Source organism: Triticum aestivum, chromosome 3A, assembly GCF_018294505.1.
Source record: "Triticum aestivum cultivar Chinese Spring chromosome 3A, IWGSC CS RefSeq v2.1, whole genome shotgun sequence".
In the NCBI taxonomy this organism is placed as follows: domain Eukaryota; kingdom Viridiplantae; phylum Streptophyta; class Magnoliopsida; order Poales; family Poaceae; genus Triticum; species Triticum aestivum.
This window is the reverse complement of record NC_057800.1, coordinates 497898788-497907272: the sequence shown is the minus strand read 5'-3', so window position 1 is coordinate 497907272 and position 8485 is coordinate 497898788. Positions and strand designations below refer to the sequence as shown.

Sequence of the window (8485 nt, the reverse complement as noted above, 5' to 3'; positions counted from 1 at the left end):
CCGGTGAAGGGGGCAAAGAAGGGCAGCTTCCCTGGCCCTGGCCATGGCCGTGACCCTGGGAGTTGGTGCGGTGGAAGTGGCACTTGAAGGACACGGCATGGGTGGCCGACGCGCAGACGCGCTTGGAAGCGGGCCCGTGGCCCGTGCCGGACGGCACCGACGCCGACCCGGGCCACCTCCTCCGCGTATTCTTGGAGCTGTGGCTGGCCGATTTACATGAAATTAATTCCCTCGGTTGTGGTGGCAAATATAATACACATAATTCATATTGTTATGTACTAGCATGTGTGTGTGAAATAGATGGATTATGGTCCCGTACCCAATAAGATGGATATATGTGTGTGTTAGAGAGAGAGAGGGAGAGGGGGAGAGAGTGAGGAAGAGGGAGGCAGAGAGTGTGTGTGAGGAATTGATGGTAAAAAAGGTCGCCAATGTCACTTGATATATATGAGAATATTAATATTTAACTTTTAAAGTTAATGTAGCCCCGTTGCAACGCACGGGTGTTCTTCTAGTGTTAGTAGTGAGTAAGTAGGAGATGTAGATGTCAATGCAATGTGAATTGTATTACAGATAGTAGAATAACTTAAATCGGTTTTCATATGGAAAAAATACAATGTTCAGAAGAGGGAGTAAGCTAATGTGGATATGATGCCAGATACAATAATAGTGTTTTAAGCATGCAACAAAGCATGCATCCCAGTTAGAACCATAAGGTGACCAGTTCACGCCCAAAAAAAGGCTCCGTTGGGTCATCGGTCACAAGAGATTTGGCCATTGCAGTTCCTTAGATGAAAAGCTCCTGCTCAAACAACAATACAAACACATGTAAGATTGGTTGCAATCACGCATGCCACCTTTCAGATGCAAATGCTCTATGCATGAGTAACAAAATTATCTGGATTCAAATGACATTAAAATATTCTGAGAGACCAAAATGTCAGCAATAAAGAGGAAAAGATAGCAGGTTACCACCATCAAGATTCAAATGGCATTTACATCACACTACGACATGGTTACCATCCACTGATTTCTATCAAAACCTTTCCCAAGCATATAAATTCTACTGAATAACCCTCATCTTATATATCACTCTTAAACAGTACGAACCAAGGCAATCTTTCAGAATGCAAGAGGAAATAAAACATCGATTCTATATAGCAGCACTGAACATGGATAAAAACAAAGTGTCTTACATGGCCAGGTTAAAAAAGATAGGTAGTATGCAGCTAGTGTTACAGCCTAGACAAAAGACATGGGTAGACAAGACAAAATGATGTCAGTTACATAACTATGTTTGATTGGACAAGCACCAACACAAGACACTGGTACACTGCTGTGATATAGCCGGCCAATTACACATAGTTGAAATACACTGCCAATGGTATTTGCGCGTGGCGTAACTGGATAGTGAGCATGGTAGATTAATGTGATCTATACAGATACTCACAATCACAGTGCGCTTCCCATCACTGGCATAGATGATCTCATCCTCCATGCAGCTTCTAATGTTCAGTGGGCCCAAAGTCTTAATTATATTCCAAGCATCATGGTGATGTAACCAAGAAATTAGATAGAAGTCTGAACCTGATTTGCTATAAAACTCATTCTTCTATTGGCAATGTTGTGATCTTCCAAGTAAAAAAACTCTCGACTCGACAAATACTAACAGTCAGCCTTTGCTTTACAGTAAAAGAGAAATCGACACAGGAAAACAAAAAAAACAATAGGCAAGTACACCTGAAAGCATACTTGTCTACCCACTGTCAAAAAAAGTATGTGCCTAACGCTATATCCTAATAGTAATGCTACATCATGCAAGTTCATTAGAGCATTGATCATCATTCTTACTCCAGTATTCAATATCAACAATGAGTCTGCACCTACACCTTGACATACTGCAAGCAATCAAATCTTAGCCCAATGCAACAGCCATAGCTCCACGAGCAGATAAAGCACTGAAACTGTAGGTGCAGAAAAAAGTAGAAGCACAAATAAAGTAGGTACAGAAATTCAAATGTAAATACAGAAATATAGTAGAAATAGAAGTAGAAGCAGAAATAAACTGTAGATGCAGTAATCAAACTAAGTATAACTTATAGGCTGGAAGAAACCGAGACAGGAAAACTAAAAAAAAAACTAATAGGCAACTACACCTGAAAACCACACTTGTCTAACCCACTGTCAAAAAATGAAATGGTGCTGTGGAAGTGAACAAAGTGAGCTGCAGGTATATAACAAATAAATAACTTTCTGTCATGATCACATTATAACAGATACATTATCTGCATAGGCTGGACCGGCAACATTCCAACCTGAATTTTTCAGCAAGGTGAGAAACTAAATCAACCATGTTGAAGAAAAAGAAATCAAACTTGCAATCTACAAAACATCTTTGACACGTAATCATAGGGTAGAAATGAAGTTTTTTTTTTTTACAAGCCTAGGGAACTAATATGGTCAGTACCAAACAGCAACAAGCTCATCAACATATAATATTTGCTTTTCTACATAAGGTAGAAGTAGAACCATGAGAGATTTTTTGCATGAGGTAGAACCAGAAATTCAAGAGGCAACAAATGGCTTCGGATTTACTCTGAATCATTTGAATAAATCACCGAACGGAAACAAAATCATAACCATCATCTACAGGCCCCCTCCAAACCAAACATGTGCGATAGACTGCATAATCTTTTTTTCCTGGAATCAAGATTGCATACTCAACACACTCCAATCTTACAACACTGCAGCAAACAAAACAAATATGTGGTAGGCAAGTCGAGCCCTGGCCCAGTGAGACGGAGGCATACCTTGATGTGAGAAAAATTGCACAGAACAGCCACGCACTAATGTTCCATAGCCTTATCTCTGTGGTGGTTGCAAACTTGAGTCCTCCTTTGCTGATCCTTTTGTATAGTCTGTAAATCGAAGAATACAAAGACCTCATTGAGCACTTTAGATAAAATTGCATTAGTACAGGCAATACCTAAGACTACACTCTGCAGAGTGGTAGTAGGTTAGAGATATCGGCACAGTTAATCGTACATTATCAAGCACCGATAGGACCAATCTGAATAGAATAATAACTTCCACAATGAAAAGAACCGGCGCTTATATTATTGTAAGCCAAATGAGCAAATGAAGGAAATCATAATTAGTAGCAAAAGCATAAGAGACATATACACTATACACACAACCAAGAGATAGATGTTGAAGATTACCAGAAGTTCAATTGTGGAGCCTGCCCATCTTAGTGGTTGGTTTACTGACAACCGGTATATGAGGTATGTTTATTATTTATGGGACCTGCTCATTTGAGTCTCAATGTTCAAAGTGGCTAGCGTGCCTTAGCTTAAGCCTTGATATCCCAATTCTGAACATTTTGGCAATTTCTATGACACACTATACTATATTAAGCACTCACAGTTGATTATTTACTAATTGATCACCTAAACACCCTTTAATATAATATGACTGATAATGACAGAGGTCATCAAGCTCTTTATGATATTTTCTACTTGAGATTGCAAGTGGCATTAAATGAGTGCGCAAAAGAGAATATGAAAATAAAAAGGCTCAAGGTACTTCTGACAGAGCACCTCTCAGCATTATTTTGGTATACAACTTCAGCCCTGGATCAACTAATCTAGCATGGTAGCTTTTTCTTCTTAATGAAAGCACATATCTGTAAGAATTGCTAGTTAACAACTAATTTAGCAAACCAAGCCACGAATGGGAGCAAACATCACCTTTGTAAAGAGAGTGGCGCAAGGAGCTCTGCATCTCATGCCATCTCCAACCCCAAATGGGAGCACACCATATAAGAACACCTCTGATACACAGATCTAGACTGAGAAGAACGCCGTAAGTACATGCGGAGACAATCAACAACATGAACCGAGCAAGTAGGAGAAACAAAGAAATGCAAAGCATGCAAGCAGCAGGGAGGAGAAGAAATACAAAAGAAAACATAATCCATCAGGGCACAAGCATTTCATCAAACAGTAGGGAATCAAGAAAACGTGATGCTAATTTTTCCCACCTCAATGCTAAAGGCAAGATCGACGAGGGCCTACCTAGAGCGAGAAACAACACAACACCTGCAGAGGATAGAAATCTAAGGAGCAGGACGAAAGAAGAATTTGACGATGGAAAGGAAGGAAGAGGATGGAAGAAGAACAAACCTCAACCATCGGTGACCGAGATTAACACTGAACTGAACTGGCGCGCGTGTCGATGTCGCCGCTCTAGATGCAGAGCTGAAGCTCGTCGCCGCCAGCGCCGCCGCCCTTGAGGCTGGCCCAGAACGCAGCGTGAGGAACACGACCTCGTCGCAGGCCTGAACCCGGCCTTGGACTCCACCAGCAGGAGCTGCGTGTCGTGCGGTACGTCGCCGCCTTGGTCCCCCATACTGTGTGTCATCCATGACACCTAGAACCAGATAAACCGCACCTCACGAACGGAATCAATAACTCCCGAACGCCTGTATTTTAGGATTTGGGGCCGAACGTCCCATGGACCATTGGATCGAATCACGAATCTTAAAGTAGGTCTGACCAGCCACGTCATTGATTTCTTATCGTTCGGAAAAGCAGGAGGTCGCCGCGAACGTTTTGTCTCTCCACGGCCGCACTACTCCTCTCCTCTCCCGGTCTCCACGACCCACCCACTCACGAGCAAGCCACCACACCACTTCCCCTCCATGGAGCTCCCGTGCCCGGCACCTGCCCCGGCGACGCGCCTCCCCACCACCCCGGCGACGGCTGGCGGGGTCTTCGGCTTCCCACGCGCATCCAGATGAAGCGGCGGCTGTGGGATCCACCGGAGGCCGGCGCCAAGGCCTTGAGACCGTGGCGGGGGTCGTCTTCTCGTTGCCGGATTTAGCCGCCGGGGAGGCCGTAGCCGCGGTAGGGAGGTTGCGCGTCGACGACAACCACCTCCAGGTTTCTGCCGCTCCACCTGACACGGGGCTGCGTCGACGGCGCTCGCGACGGCGACGACCATGTCCACGCATCTGCTGCTCCCTGGCGTGGGGCTACACTTCGACGACTGCCGCGGGGATGACGACCACCCCAGGCACTTGCGCTCCCCGACGTGGTCACCAACGCGAGCTGCCCTGCTCCCGCTGGGGTGCTTGGAGATTAGCGCCGTTCTCCTAGTCAGTGCTTTGCTCCGTAATGCCCAGCCCCAGAATTCTTCCATTTCTAAGATTTTTTTTGTTCTAGCGCTGCATACATCACCAAGTGAATCGGCCGGCATAGGTGAACTAGGCCATTTTGCTTTGCTCGGTAATAGAACAAGCGATTCTGGGAGCTATTGATTCCGTAGAACAACTTTTTCTGTGTATTTCGTTACCATTCTACTGACTGAAAATCATTTGCTTTTGTGTGATCCGAACAAAACAGATATGCATACTAGTCTTCCAGGACGGAATGAGTTTTGAGAAGAAAATAAATGATTTGCAGCTATATTTGATCGGCTATGTGCGCTGAATTTCTGTAGTGATGAAAGGGATTTTTAGAGTTTCTGGTCATCTTCGTTGAACAACATCAGAGATAATTAAACTGAAAAGGGATATGGAGTAATCAAATCTTGCTTTTCGTTTAGAGAGAAGGATTCAGTACTAAACATGTATTGTACTATACAATTTTTCTTAAATTTGCTGTCTCAGTGTAAAAAATTTCTAGAAGATGGCAGATACAGTTATTGAATCATGGCAAATTTAGTTCTCGGATCATGGAAAAATCATTGCTTTCTTGCCATGGCAACTTTCGATGGTGGATCATGGCGCATTTTTACTATTTTCTACCATGGCAACTAATCTTATACTTCTTGCGATGTAAACATAAAAAAGAACTAGTTGAATTGATGATGGCAAATTTAGTTTACGCATCATAGCAAATTTGCTTCCTGGAAGATGACTAATATAGTTACCGAATGATAGAAATTTTAGTTCTCGGATCATGGTATTCATTGCTTTCTTGCCATGGCAACTTTTGATTATTTAAATTGTCGCGGTAATTATTTAAATTGTCAAAAACAAAAAATGGCAAATATTGCCATGGCAAGGTTTAGTAATTATTTCACCTTCATTAACATGGCGAATTTACCTACACCCCCATGGCAATTTTAACATTTTATTGCCATGGCAAGTTTTACTATTTATTTTGCCATGTCTAATTTACCTTTTTATTAACATGGTAATTTTACCTAAATCCACATGGCAATATTTAAATTTTATTCCATGGCAATTTTTTTATTTGTCGATGGCAAATTGACCTTTATTAACATGGCAATTTTACCTAAATCCCCATGGCAATATTTAACTTTTATTGCCATGGCAAGTTTTACTTTTTTATTTGTCGATGGCAAATTGACCCTTATTAACATGGGATTTTTCACCTAAATCCCCATGGCAATATTTAGCTTTTATTGCCATGGCAAGTTTTACTTTCTATTTTTCCATTTCTAATTTAACTTTATTAACATGGAAAATTTAGCTTTTTATTGCCATGACATTTTTTATGTGACATACATGACAAATTTACTTTTTTGTCACTCATGACACGTCTACTCCCATGGAGCATGACAAGTTTGACATCTAGTTTTCCATGGCAAAACTACTTTACATCCACAGCAAATTTTGCCTTTTTCCACCGTTCATGGTAATTTTTGCTTCTATTGACTATGGTACGTTTACTTTATAAAACATGGCAATTACTACTAAACAAAAGATTTGTGCGTTTTTTTCTTTCTGCTCCACATGATGGCAATTTTTAATCTATATTTTTTGTCTCTTCAATTATACAGTAAAAATAGCATACAAATTTTTAATGTACATTTCTTGCCATCATGGTAGAGATGCAAAATTGCCATGAACTGTTTTCTTTTTGCCATTTGCATAAAAAGATCTTTTTTAAACCATGGAAAATTTTGCTTATAAAGATCATGGCAATTTTTTTGGCTTCAATCCATAGTGATTATTTAGTAGTATCTTATTCGTTATTTTCTATCTTTCACGACAAAATTATTTTGGACCATTTCAATATTTTTAGAGTATGGCAAATCTGACCTCTATTATTCACAGCCAAAAGTGGGCTTTCTTTGTCAAAATAGTTTTGGGGGTAAACTGGGCTTTGTTTTCTTTTTTATTCAACGCAAAAAAGGGCCTAGAGTGATGGTGTTCGGGCTGGCCTCTTCTCGTCCCGAACAGATATGTTCGGTCGATCGGCTCCCCCGTAACGAACGACTCGTTCGGTCTGGGGCTCTCCCAGACCGAACGGTCGGGAGATATCGGGGTCCAAATCGAATCAGATCAAAACCACATCTTCTTCCTCCGATGTCACATCACGCAGGCGAGTGGACGAACCTCATAGCACCGAGGGGGACGACGCGACGGAGGCCGGCTGGGTGAAATCGTCACTGAGAAAGACGGCGTCCATGGGCCCCTCGCCGCCGTGGACGCCGCCGAGACCGTGTCCGGCCGGACGGACAGCACCGCTGACAGACAGCTCCCCGCCAGCGCACCGTACAGATGACTTGATTGTCATCTTGTCCTCGCCCTTCTTTCTCACGCTCTGCCGGCGGAGTGGGGAGGCGAAGCGCAGTGATGGGGAGGCGGCGAGGACTGAGTAGAAGGAGCTGGGAACGGAGGAGCCGCGTACATTGAACGTAAGCGGAGGAAGACCATGCAGGGCTGACAAGCATAGTTCCGACGCTGTAAGTTTTAAAGGAACCCACCCACAGCTACCTCTTCTACCGATGGGTGGGGACCCGAATATGTAGGGACCAGCCGCAGTGAGGATATCACAAGGGGTTAGATGTAGCCGCTGGGAAACCGCCATCTGTCAACGAGACGTCCTTTTACCCAACAGTTGCATCCCTGACCTGACAAGTGCGGCCCTTTACCTGAAAGGCAAAGGAGCAAACTCACCTCCTACCCACACCCAAGCCACTGCAAACGGGCCCATTCCTCTACGGGGCCACCAACGCAGCTGGGTAGATCACGACCCAGTGAACAAGCTATGTACGGAAAACTCACCCCCACCCTGGTCTTATTTGGTGGCAGGAGAGAACACACCAAGCACCCCGATCACCCCAGTCACTGCACCGCGGGACCAAGTGGCAATCAGGACCACCGAAGAACCAGGGTAGACCACGGGCGAGTAAATCAGCTGGAATCCACCAAAGAACCAGAGTACCCACCCCACGTCGCCCTCGCCCGGTCAGAATGCATCACCACGCCAATCGCCCCTTGAGTAAACTACTTTGGGAATCACTGCAAAAAAAAAAAAAGATTTAGACATGTCATCTAACACAACTTATTATGGACAGTAAAAAGAAGACTGCAGTGTTCTTACTTAACATCCTGCAGTTCGCTGTTGTCTTAGATAAAGTGTAAAAAAATAGTTTAATTGTCATCTTATGACCCATTTTACTAACAATCTTTATCACCTTTCTCACTTGATGCTGGTTCATCAATATC

General features: G+C 43.3%; 1 long non-coding RNA gene across 4 annotated transcripts; it reads right to left on the bottom strand.

Annotated features, from left to right (window-relative positions):
* Positions 1-577: 577 nt before the first annotated feature.
* LOC123061838 (uncharacterized) lies at positions 578-7707 on the bottom strand. 4 transcript variants are annotated; one of them, XR_006429362.1, is made up of 4 exons: positions 4185-7707; positions 4043-4100; positions 3750-3845; positions 578-2918 (listed from the first exon to the last, which is right to left on the bottom strand). It is a non-coding gene; the product is annotated as an uncharacterized lncRNA (long non-coding RNA). The 4 variants fall into 4 exon arrangements; XR_006429364.1 differs by having other exon boundaries at positions 4077-4100; XR_006429363.1 differs by having other exon boundaries at positions 578-802; positions 1451-2918; positions 3750-4100; positions 4185-6207.
* Between the last annotated feature and the right edge of the window lie 778 nt (positions 7708-8485).